General features: G+C 48.1%; 2 non-coding genes across 2 annotated transcripts; both read left to right on the plus strand.

The window, feature by feature from the left end:
* The first annotated feature begins 6128 nt into the window (after window positions 1-6128).
* trnae-cuc (transfer RNA glutamic acid (anticodon CUC)) lies at window positions 6129-6200 on the plus strand. Its single transcript has one exon. It is a non-coding gene; the product is annotated as a tRNA-Glu (tRNA).
* A 1959-nt stretch (window positions 6201-8159) lies between these two features.
* On the plus strand, window positions 8160-8231 carry trnaw-cca (transfer RNA tryptophan (anticodon CCA)). The gene has a single exon. It is a non-coding gene; the product is annotated as a tRNA-Trp (tRNA).
* Window positions 8232-11929: the final 3698 nt, after the last annotated feature.

An 11929-nucleotide genomic window follows, 5' to 3' on the forward strand; every position in this document is an offset into this window, starting at 1 on the left:
AACTTCAACCAGGCCAGATTTCAAACTTCTGATCTCCGAGGAGAGCTGTCCCAATTTTTCAACCTGCCCTCATCGCTAACATTCCCTAAACACGGCACCACTGACGTCAGCGCAACATTCCATCATTTCACTTTCTGCTCAATTTGTACTCCAAGCAGCCCAACCTACTTTAGCGAAAGTGGGTTTTGAGAAAGTTAAGCGGGCACTCTTGCACAAACCAGGAAACGCAGGTTCATCGGAGATTCGAACCCTGGATCTCCTGCAAGCCTGCACAATAGAAGACCCAAACCGCGAATCATACCCAGAGACCAACGAGCAACACAGACACTGCTCAAGCACCCCCGCTGTTCCTCTTCAGCCAGCTGAGTCTTGCTCAGTGTGAAATACATTTGACATTGCTCTGAGAATTGCAAGCGGCAAAGAGTTTCCAGAACAGCTGCTTCTCACTCTGTCTCCCTGCTGCTGTTTGTCCCGGGTCCTCTCTACTGGTAGAAATTTAAAACATTTTGTTTCTAAACTTTTCTGTAACACCGGAGTGACCAGTGATGAGCATTGCCCTCCTCAACACAGGATACAGAGAACAACAGAAGACCACTCAGACCTCCACGAGGCTGTCATCTCAACTGTGCACATTGGGCCAGTATATCAATGTGAAATATTTATGTCGAAGTTTTTTGTGAAAGAGATGAGAAGGCGAGGTGCAGAACAGTGCGCCGTTAGACGGGAAAGTTGCTAAAGACGACATTGACTGAATAGGAGAGATGGTTTCCCTCCTGGGTGATGCTCCCATCACACACCCGCAGACATATCGCCGTTGTACAAATATAAACTCTGTCTAAATTCCCACATTCTGTTTTTCCGAACTGTGATTTCGCTCAAAAGCACAAAATTTCAACACTCGCAATGTTCAAACTTTAACAAAGTGCTCATAGATATATTTAGCGAACACCTGGAAGGAATTCTGCCAAACGTACCTTGGGAATTGCGGTTTGAGTGCTCTTGAACTTTAAGTCAAAGGAAGGGAAATTTGCCTCGAGGCTGTGTAATGTGGAGATGTGTTCCCCATCTAAACTGATAGTGGTTAGCCATCCCAGTGCTTCCCGATGCAGGGCTGCCCTGACCCACAGGGAGGTTTCTTTGGTAAACTGTCCCGGGGACTTCCAGTCGCACCATGACGTCACAGGGCGAGCCCCTGGTGATGGCCTGCAGCTGCTGTGACGCAATAATGGCGCTGGCCCCGGAACATGAATACGAATTAGTTCATGAGTCACGTGGTACTGAATCATTCTATGGAGTGTTCTTTCAACTTCACGGATTTATATATGAGAGGAGGTAAATGGGCAGGGTTACACCTCGGGTCCACTCTTCTTTCACTCTCAACACCCCACACCTACCTCCCATTGTCCCAAGGCACTTTCCCCTGCAACCGCCGAATGTGTAACACCTGCCCATTTACCTGCTCCATCCTGAATATCCAAGGGATCGAACATACCTTCCAGGTGAAGCAGCACTTTACCTGCATATTTGTCACAAACTAGTCCACTGCATTCGTTGCTCACAGTGTCGTTTCCCCAACGGAGCATGAAGCATAAACTGGGTGACTGCTTCGCAGAATATCTCGGTTCTGCCGAAAATAAGGCCCTGAGCTTCTGGTTGCCTGTCACTTTAACACTCCACCCTGTACCCTGGCCTACTTCTCTGTCTCAGGCTTGCAGCAGTGTTCCAGCAAAGTTCAGCCCCTGATTGATGACCAACGCCTCATTTTCTACTTGGAGATCCTATAGTCATCAAATCTTCAACATCGAGTTCAATATTGTTCGGACCCGAACTCCCCCATGCCCTTGACCCCGACCACACCCACACGAGGCCTTATTTTTACATCTTCTGCTGTTACACACGACTAATCGTTAGCCAGCAACAGTCTCCATTAACAGTTAGTCACCCTCCCACACAGATCGTTATTCACTCCTTTGGCCCTCCAATGTTCTCCCTCTGAACTGGTGGCAAAGAGAGCAATGTGGACTGATAGCCCTGAGTCAGCAGTTTGTCCCATCTCCAGGAACCGGGTTCTCTGCATTGGCGGATTATTAAACCATTTTGCTGTTGCGTTGATGTGAGGAGACTGTGTAAATATGAACTTTTCTAAATTCCCACCTTCCGTTGGTCGAACTGTGAGTTCACTCTGAATCACAACACGTGTCACGCGCATTTGGAGACCCACCTTAGCTCTGCTGGTTCTACACAGCAAGTAAATAAGAGTCTCTATTCGTATCATTCTCTTACCTTCTCCCTGTAAGTCTCCACATTGTTACTTTGAACATGACCACAGAATTCCCTTTTGTGTACGTGAATCTGCCTCTTTGTCACAGTCAGACAGAGATTTACGCATCCGAACCACTCCTTGTGCCAAAATGTTCTTCCTAATGTCACTTTTACTTTTTTTTCCAAATGCCTTGAAATCTCTGCCGATTTTTTGGGAAATTGAAATGATTCTCATTCCTGCACATGAAAAGGACTGCGGATGCTGAGAATCCGAGACAGAAAGATGAACTGCTGGAGAAACTCAGCAGGTTTGGCAGTACCTGTGGGAGAAAACAGAGTTCTGAAATATTGTCTCTGATTCTCTTTCCACAGATGGTGCCTGACCTGCTGAGTTGCTCCTGCAATTTCTGTTTTTGCTTTTAACTGAAAGTTCATTTCATCTTTCGGTGTGAAACAACCAGACTCTCCATTTGCAGACATTTAACCCTTTCGTAACCTGTGAAGTGATTGGATTCAAACAAACCCAGCAATAATTCACTCTTTCTCAGCTCCACAGGCAGAGAGACCTGGGAAATGAAGCTGTCAGTGTGGGTCTTTATTCGTGGGCAGAGTGGTGAATGTGACGGACGTGAAATCTATTGCGGTTTCCCCAGGCAGGTGTGACCCCTGCCGACTACAAAATTGGAAATGTCGTCAAAACGAAAGGGAGACTGTTCCCCGGTTTTTTCTTTAAGATTCAAATCAGTGGAGGGTGAAAGATATTTCACTCACATTGGGACTGGTGGGAATCTGCAACCCACTGTCTGTTCGGGTGGAACAAGCAGATACCCGCAGAGCTTCTTTTGAGGCTTTGAGCCAAGTGTTTGGAAATGAGACTAGAACAGTGGGGCTGGAAATCGTGATCGAAATGAAGCAGGCACCTGAGGACAAGGGTGTTTCCTTTGCCAGTGAAAGATACTGCTTCACAAAGTTGGGACTGTGGAAGGGAAGCAGTGACGGTGATTATCTTTGGTTGTTGACCTTGTGACTGTTCCCATTGCTGCGCATGTCCGTGTTGACGTCAGAACTCTGCCGCATGGTGGCGTTAGATACGCACAGGGCCGGGGCGCAATGGATGACGCATCTGACTCCACCTAACTGTTTGAAATGCAGCTCGCAGCTTCTTCACACACCCCAATTAATCTTTCTCATTGTCCTGAAGCCGGTTTGAATTCTTGATCTGCAGGAACGAGACACTTTTCACTGTCTCACGTCAGTAAGTGTCCCTGAGAACATCAGAGTCACGTCACAGCGCTGTCAGAGGAGGGGAAGCTGAAATAGCCCCACAAGCTGCTCACGGGCACATTTCACTTTCCCCAACTCACCGCCCCAACCCACTGATCCTGGGAATGGAAAGGGAACAAACACCAAAACCCAGTCTCATATTTGTGAATCTTCCGAAAATAAGAAAACTGTTCATCCCTTCGGATCTTCCATCCTGGGCTAACAAAGGGTGATTGTAAATGGTTGACCATTCAGTGTCGATTCTTTTTGGCTGAAAATATCTTCCTTATCTCATCCCAGCATTTCTTGCCACAGATAACTGTGCGGGTAAAAAATGAGGTCTGCAGATGCTGGAGATCACAGTTGAAAATGTGTTGCTGGTTAAAGCACACCAAGTTAGGCAGCATCCAAGGAATAGGAAATTCGACGTTTCGGGCATAAGCCCTTCATCAGGAATGAGGAGAGGGTGCCAGGCAGGCTAAGATATAAGGTAGGGAGGAGGGACTTGGGGGAGGGGCGTTGGTGGTGTGATGGGTGGAAAGAGGTCAAGGTGAGGGTGATAGGCCGGAGTGGGGTGGGGGCGGAGAGGTTAGGAAGAAGATTGCAGGTTAGGAGGGCGGTGCTGAGTTGAGGGAACCGACTGAGACAAGGTGGGGGGAGGGGAAATGAGGAAACTGGAGAAATCACCTACCACCCCACCAACCTCCGTATACAGCGTATCATCCGCCGTCATTTCCGCCACCTCCAAACGGACCCCACCACCAGGGATATATTTCCCTCCCCTCCCCTATCAGCGTTCCGCAAAGACCACTCCCTTCGTGACTCCCTCGTCAGGTCCACACCCCCCACCAACCCAACCTCCACTCCCGGCACCTTCCCCTGCAACCGCAGGAAATGTAAAACTTGCGCCCACACCTCCTCCCTTACTTCTCTCCAAGGCCCCAAGGGATCCTTCCATATCCGCCACAAGTTCACCTGTACCTCCACGCACATCATCTATTGCATCTGCTGCACCCGATGTGGCCTCCTCTACATTGGGGAGACGGGCCGCTTACTTGCGGAACGCTTCAGAGAACACCTCAGGGACGCCCGGACCAACCAACCCAACCACCCCGTGGCTCAACACTTTAACTCTCCCTTCCACTCCACCGAGGACATGCAGGTCCTTGGACTCCTCCACCGGCAAAACATAACAACACGACGGTTGGAGGAAGAACGCCTCATCTTCCGCCTGGGAACCCTCCAACCACAAGGTATGAACTCAGATTTCTCCAGTTTCCTCATTTCCCCTCCCCCCACCTTGTCTCAGTCGGTTCCCTCAACTCAGCACCGCCCTCCTAACCTGCAATCTTCTTCCTAACCTCTCCGCCCCCACCCCACTCCGGTCTATCACCCTCACCTTGACCTCCTTCCACCTATCATATCTCCATCGCCCCTCCCCCAAGTCCCTCCTCCCTACCTTTTATCTTAGCCTGCCTGGCACCCTCTCCTCATTCCTGATGAAGGGCTTATGCCCGAAACGTCGATTTTCCTATTCCTTGGATGCTGCCTAACCTGGTGTGCTTTAACCAGCAACACATTTTCAACAGATAACTGTGCGGCAGAGTTCATGTGTATATTTCCTTGAATGATATTTTGTAACTAACATTCGTTTGCTAGTTGTTTGTATCGGGTATTTCAGGTTCATTAGCCGCTGTTCAAGTGTGTTGGTAGATTTGTGGGCTACCATGATGCTGAGAGGTTTGAGTTGTCTGGACACCATTTAACAGATGTATTTAATGTAAGGTAATGTGGCTAGGGTTTCTGCACAAGTTGTGTCTGCTTGTGTCAATTTGTTGATGAGAAATCGGCACACTGGGTTTATTGGTCGGCAAAGGTGAGGACTGGAGATGCTGGAAGCCAGAGTTTAGATCAGAATGGTGCTGGAAAAGCACAACGGGTCAAGCAGCACCCGAGGAGCAGGAACATCGAAGTTTCGGGCAAAAGCTCTTTATCAGGAATAGACGCAGGACGTCTCCAGGGTGGAGAGATAAATTTGGGTGGGGGGTGTGCTGGGGCGAAGGTAGCAAAGAGTAAAATAGGTGAATGGTGGTGGGGATAGAGGAGACAGGTCAGAGAGGAGGGTTTAGCGGATAGTTGGGAAGGGAGATTGGCAAGGAGGACAGGTCATGAGGTCAGTGCTGAGCAGGAAGGTTGGAACTGAGGTAAGGTGGGGGAGGGGAAAGGAGGAAACTGGTGAAATCTACATTGATGCCCTGGGGTGGAAGTGTTCTGAGGCGGAAGATGAGGTGTTCTTCTTCCAGGCCTCCGGTGGGGAGGGAGCGGCGGTGAAGGAGGCCCAGGACTTGCATGTCCTTGGCAGAGTGGGAGGGTGGATTGAAATGTTAGGCCACAGGGCGATGGGGTTGATTGGTGCGGGTGTCCGGGAGAAGTGACTTGACTCTCGAGTCTCCCCAATGTTATAGAGATCGCATCGGGAGCAATGGATACAAAAAAATTACATTGATGGATGGACCGGTGAAAGTCTTCTTCCTCCCGCAGCCCGGGTTCGATTCCAAGGCAGCGAGGCAATTTTTAGCAGAGCTACAAAACAGGTCTATGTCTCCCTGGTGGTCTAGTGGTTAGAATTCGGCGCTCTCACCGCCGTGGCCCGCGTTCGATTCCCGGTCAGGGAAGCAATTTTCCCCGGGTCTGCAGACTATCCATTCTTCTTAAATGCGCTGTATCGTTGTTTCCTGATCTTCGTCATTCCTGGGTGCTGCAATGTGAAGTAGCTCGTTGAAATAGCATCCTGATGCAGATTTGTTTGTATGTGTTGGGATGATTGCTTCCGCAGCTTAAGTACTTGGTTCGCGTGTGCTGTTTTCCTGTAGACGCTGTTTTGAATTTACCATTGACTGTTCGCTCTACTGTGACATCTAGAACAACAACACTTTTTGTTGTTCTCCTCTTTTGTGAATTTTATGCCACTAAGGAGATTGTTGATGGTGTTGTAGGTTTCCTCTAAGTTGTTTCACGTTGTGGTGACAAAAGTGTCATCACTGTAGCCGACCCAAAGTTTGGGTTGGATCTTTGGAAGGGCTGTTTGTTCGAAACTCTGCATTATTGCTTCTGTTAGGAATCCTGATATTGGTGGTTTCATGGGTGCTCCGTTGATTTGTTTGTTAGTCTTGTTACTGAATAGGAAGTGGGAGGTAAGGCACAGCTCCACGAGCTTGACAGTGTTATCTTTGCTGATGACGTTGGTGCTGTTTGGTGTTTGTGTCTTTGGTTCTTCAAGTAGTGTCTTCAGTTTTCTTTGGTCACGTTGATGTTAATGGATGTGAACACGGCTGTATGCCAAAGGACAGTATTATTCCATCCTCTTCTATCTTGTTGTATTTGGTGTTCAAGAATTCTTGGATGGAGTAACTGGAGTGGCGTGAGTCTTCGACTTGGTGTTTTAGTCTTCAGTGGAGGTCTTTGACTAGTCTGTATACTGGTGTTCCAAGTGGTGAGACTGTGGCTTGAGGGGGACTCCTGGTTTGAAGAGGAGGAGAACAGCAACAAAGTGCCATTCCTAGATGTCACAGTAGAGCGAACAGTCAATGGGGAACTTCAAACTAGCGTCGACAGAAAAACAACACACGCAAACCAAATACTTAACCACAGAAGCAATCATCCCAACACCCACAAACGAGTGAACAATCCTCACTCTCTCCGCGGAGCAGGTAAGGGCTGTTTGGCACTGTTTGTTTCACGGTTTAAATTTCAATATCTTTTTCGAAAAAAGCGCGGAGCGGACCCGGAAGCTGGTGTAGCGCAAACTTACCTGGGTAGTTTTTTTTCCCAATATAGGCGCGCACTTCCCACAACCCAGTCGACTGCATTTGCTGCTCACAATATGGGCTCATTTACATTGGGGAAACCGAGGCATTAACTGGGTGACTGCTGCACAGGACATCTACGTTCTGCCCGCAAAAAAAGACCCTGAGCTTCCAGTTGCCTGCCAATTCCACACCCCACCCTGTTCCCTGACCAACATCTCTGTCTCAGGTTTGCTGTATTGTCCCAGCGAAGCCCAGCACCAGCAGAACGAAGCGCACCGGATATTACACTTGTGGACCATACATCCCTCCGGTCCCAATATCCAATTCAATAATTCTAGGGCTTGAAATCCATAGTATCCTCGTCCCTACCACACACACCAAGCCTTGTTATCCCATAGTCTGTCATTACACACTACCTATGACTGCCACGAACAGTCTCCATTCACCCTCCCACACAGAACGTTATCAACTCCCTTTCCTGTCCAACAGTTCTTCCCTCGCTTTGGGCTCTGTCCTGATCTATCATTTACTGCATCCGCCTTCCTCCCACAATATCTCCTGCATATAAACCAACGTTTTCCCAATCACCATCAGTTCTATGGAAGGGTCACCGGCAACTACTGTTTGTGTTTTGTTTCTGATATACAGCATCCACAGTTCTTTCAGCTTTTTATTGAGGTAGAGTTGGAAATTGTTTCGAGAAACAGAAGGAGAGGGGGAGAGACAGAACAGACTGAACTGTTGATCTCCGTTGTTCCGCAGACGTAAAATCATTGTAGTGCGATCACTTCCCTTAAGCATGAATAGAGGTCCCAAGCTCCCCGTGAGCTTGTGGCGCAACGGTAGCGCGTCTGACTCCAGATCAGAAGGTTGCCTGTTCAAATCACGTCAGGCTCATTGAAGTCAATTTTGGATACTTGTGGGGAAGACGACTTAGCAGAGGGAAGCAATGGGTTTCAGGCCTATGGCACGGAGCCTGCTCCTGTTGCTCAGAAGTGAAGGTTGGAGAAGAGCAGAGCAATAGTTCTGGGGCACCGATAGGCGGTTTTGTGGGGGCGAGAGAGACTCACGATTGGTATGTTGCCTCCCAGGTGCAAGGATAAGTGACGTCTCTGATCGTGTTTTCCGGGTTCTGAAGGGGGAGAGGGAGCAGACCGAAGTCGTGGTCCACATTGGCATCAACGACATAGGTAGGAAGAAGGATGAGGATGTCAGGCAGGCTTTCAGGGAGCGAGGTTGGAAGCTCAGAGTTAGAACAAACAGAGTTGTTGTCTCTGGTTTGTTACCCGTGCCACGTGATAGCGAGTCGAGGAATAGTCAGAGAGAACAGTTAAATGCGTGGCTACAGGGATGGTGCAGGAGGGAGGGATTCCGGTATCTGGATAACTGGGGTTCTTTCTGGGGATGGTGGGACCTGTGTTGTGGTTCTGTTCGCCGAGCTGGAAATTTGTGTTGCAAACGTTTCGCCCCCTGTCTAGGTGACATCCTCAGTGCTTGGGAGCCTCCTGTGAAGCGCTTCTGTGATGTTTCCTCCAGCATTTATAATGGCTTCTCTCTGCCGCTTCCGGTTGTCAGTTCCAGCTGTCCGCTACAGTGGCCAGTATATTGGGTCCAGCTCCATGTGTTCGTTGATAGAATCTGTGGATGAGTGCCATGCCTCTAGGAATTCCCTGGCTGTTCTCTGTTTGGCTTGCCCTATAATAGTAGTGTTGTCCCAGTCGAATTCATGTTGCTTGTCATCGGCATGTGTGGCTACTAAGGATAGCTGGTCGTGTCGTTTCATGTCTAGTTAGTGTTCATGGATGCAGATCGTTGGCTCTCTTCCTGTTTGTCCTAGGTAGTGTTTTGTGCAGGCCTTGCATGGGATTTTGTACACTACATTGGTTTTGCTCATGCTGAGTATTGGGTCCTTCCTTCTCGTGAGTTGTTGTCTGAGAGTGGCTGTTGGTTTGTGTGCTGTTATGAGTCCTAGTGGTCGCAGTAGTCTGGCTGTCAGTTCTGAAATGCTCCTTATGTATGGTAGTATGGCTAGTCCTTCGGGTTGCGGCATGTCCTCGTTCCGTTGTCTTTCCCTTAGGCATCTGTTGATGAAATTGCGCGGGTATCCGTTTTTGGCGAATACATTGTATAGGTGTTCTTCTTCCTCTTTTTGCAGTTCTGGTGTGCTGCAGTGTGTTGTGGCCCTTTTGAATAGTGTCTTGATGCAACTTCGTTTGTGTGTGTTGGGGTGGTTGCTTACATAGTTCAGGACTTGGTCTGTGTGTGTGGCTTTCCTGTATACCTTTGTGGTGAATTCTCTGTTTGGTGTTTTCTGTACCATCACGTCTAGGAATGGGAGTTGGTTATCCTTTTCTTCCTCTCTCATGAATCGGATTCCTGTGAGTGTGGCGTTGATGATCCGGTGTGTGTTCTCTATTTCTGTGTTCTTAATGATTACAAAAGTGCCATCCACATATCTGACCCAGAGTTTGGGTTGAATTTGCGGTAAGACTGTTTGTTCTAACCTTTGCATTACTGCTTCTGCTATAAGTCCAGAGATCTGTGAGCCCATGGATGTTCCGTTGATTTGTTCGTATACCAGTTGTTGACTGTGAAGTGTGTTGGGAGGCACAGGTGCAGTAGTTTAAGTATGCTGTCTTTGTTGATAGGTTCAACGTCCTGTTGTCTGTTCTGTATGTCCAGTAGGTTGGATATTGTTTCTCTGGCTAGGGTTTTGTCGATAGAGGTGAACAATGCCGTTACATTGAAGGAGACCATGGTTTCTTCCTTGTCTATGTGTATATTTCTGATGATGTCCAAGAATTCCTGTATTAACTGTATAGAGTGTCTGGATCTGCTGATCAGGTGTTTCAGTTTCTGCTGTAGTTCTTTAGCCAGTTTGTGTGATGGTGTCCCTGGTAGTGATACTGTGGGTCTGAGTGGGATGCCTGGTTTGTGCACTTTTGGTAGTCCATGGAATCTGGGGGTGTTGTTGCTTTCAGGTTTCATTCTTTGTAGGTCAGACCTGGTTATCTGTCCGTTGTTTTGTAGATTCCTCAATGTGGTGTTTATCCTATTGGTGAGCTGTGGGGTGGGGTCAAACTCCCTCTTTTGGTAGGTGTTGGAATCTGCAAGTAGTTGTTGCGCTTTTTGGATATACTCTGCTTTGTCCAGGATGACCGTCATTCTGCCTTTGTCTGCTAGTAGTATGATTATGTTCTTATCGTTTCTTAGTGATTTTAGTGCTTCTCTCTCCTTGGTGTTGAGGTTATGTGTTTGTCTTTTCCTTGTTATCAGAGGTGCGATACTTTGCCTCACTGTTTGTTGTGTCTCTTCTGTCAGTCCATTGTTCCTGAGTGTGCATTCTAGTGCTGCTAGGAAGTCTGCTGTCTTGGCGTCCCTATGGTTGTAGTTGAGTCCCTTGGCCAGTATTATTCTTTCCGTGTCTGTGAGCTGTCTGTGGGAAAGGTTTTTAACCCAGGTGTGTGTTGTGGTGTCCTCTTCGTTGTGTGTTAGTTTGGCAATTTTTTCTGTTCGTGCCGTTTTTTTTGCGGTGTGTGGTCCTGTTCTGTCCTATGGTGACGGCCTGTTCTATGGTCCGGGTCCATTCCTGATTGGTGGTTTTGGAAATTAACGATTTTTGGCGCACAATTTCTTGTCTGTATTTTTGAAGGCTGTTGTGAGCATCTGTAATCATTACCTGGATCATCCTGAGTCCGTTCTGTCTGGCTGTGTCCCTGGCTTGTGGATTGTTGACTGGTGGGACCTTTATAAACAGGATGGTTTATACCTGAACCTGAGGGGTACCAGTATCCTTGGGGGGAGGTTTGCTAGTGCTCTTTGGGGTGGGGTGGGGGGGTTAAACTAACTCTGCAGGGGCATGGAAACATAGACTGTCGCTTTAGGGTGTAGGACCTTGAGTGTTGGGAGGTTAGGAACATGGCATCAATCTCGAAGGAGGGTGCCTGTAAACAGGAAGGTGACTTGAAGTGTGTATACTTCAATGTGAGAAGTATACGAAATAAGGTAGGTGAACTTGCAGCGTGGGTTGGTACCTGGGATTTCGATGTTGTGGCTATTTTGGAGATATGGGTAGAACAAGGACAGAATTGGCTGTTGCAGATTCCAGTGTTTAATTGCTTTAGTAGGGTCAGAGGTGGGGGTAAAAGAGGGGGTGTGTGGCATTGCTTGTCAAGGATAGTATTACAGTGGTGGAAAGGACGATGGATGAAGACTCGTCATCTGAGGTAGTTTGGGCTGAGGTTAGAAATAGGAAAGGTGAGGTCACCCTGTTAGGAGTTTTCTACAGGCCTCCTAATAGTCCAAGAGACGGAGAAGAAAGGATTGCGAGGAGGATTCAGGAGAAGAGTGAAAGTAATAGGGTGGTTGTTATGGGGGCTTTAACTTTCCAGATATTGACTGGGAAAGCTATAGCCCGAGTACGTTAGATGGGTCGGTGTTTGTCCAATGTGTGCAGGAGGGTTTCCTGACACAATATGTTGACAGGCCAACAAGAGGTGAGGCCATAATGGATTTGGTTCTGGGTAACGAATCAGGCCCGGTGTTAGAATTGGAGTTAGGTGAGCACTTTGGGGACAGTGACTACAATTCGGTGA

The sequence above is a fragment of the Hemiscyllium ocellatum genome (assembly GCF_020745735.1).
Source record: "Hemiscyllium ocellatum isolate sHemOce1 chromosome 27 unlocalized genomic scaffold, sHemOce1.pat.X.cur. SUPER_27_unloc_17, whole genome shotgun sequence".
NCBI lineage: Eukaryota > Metazoa > Chordata > Chondrichthyes > Orectolobiformes > Hemiscylliidae > Hemiscyllium > Hemiscyllium ocellatum.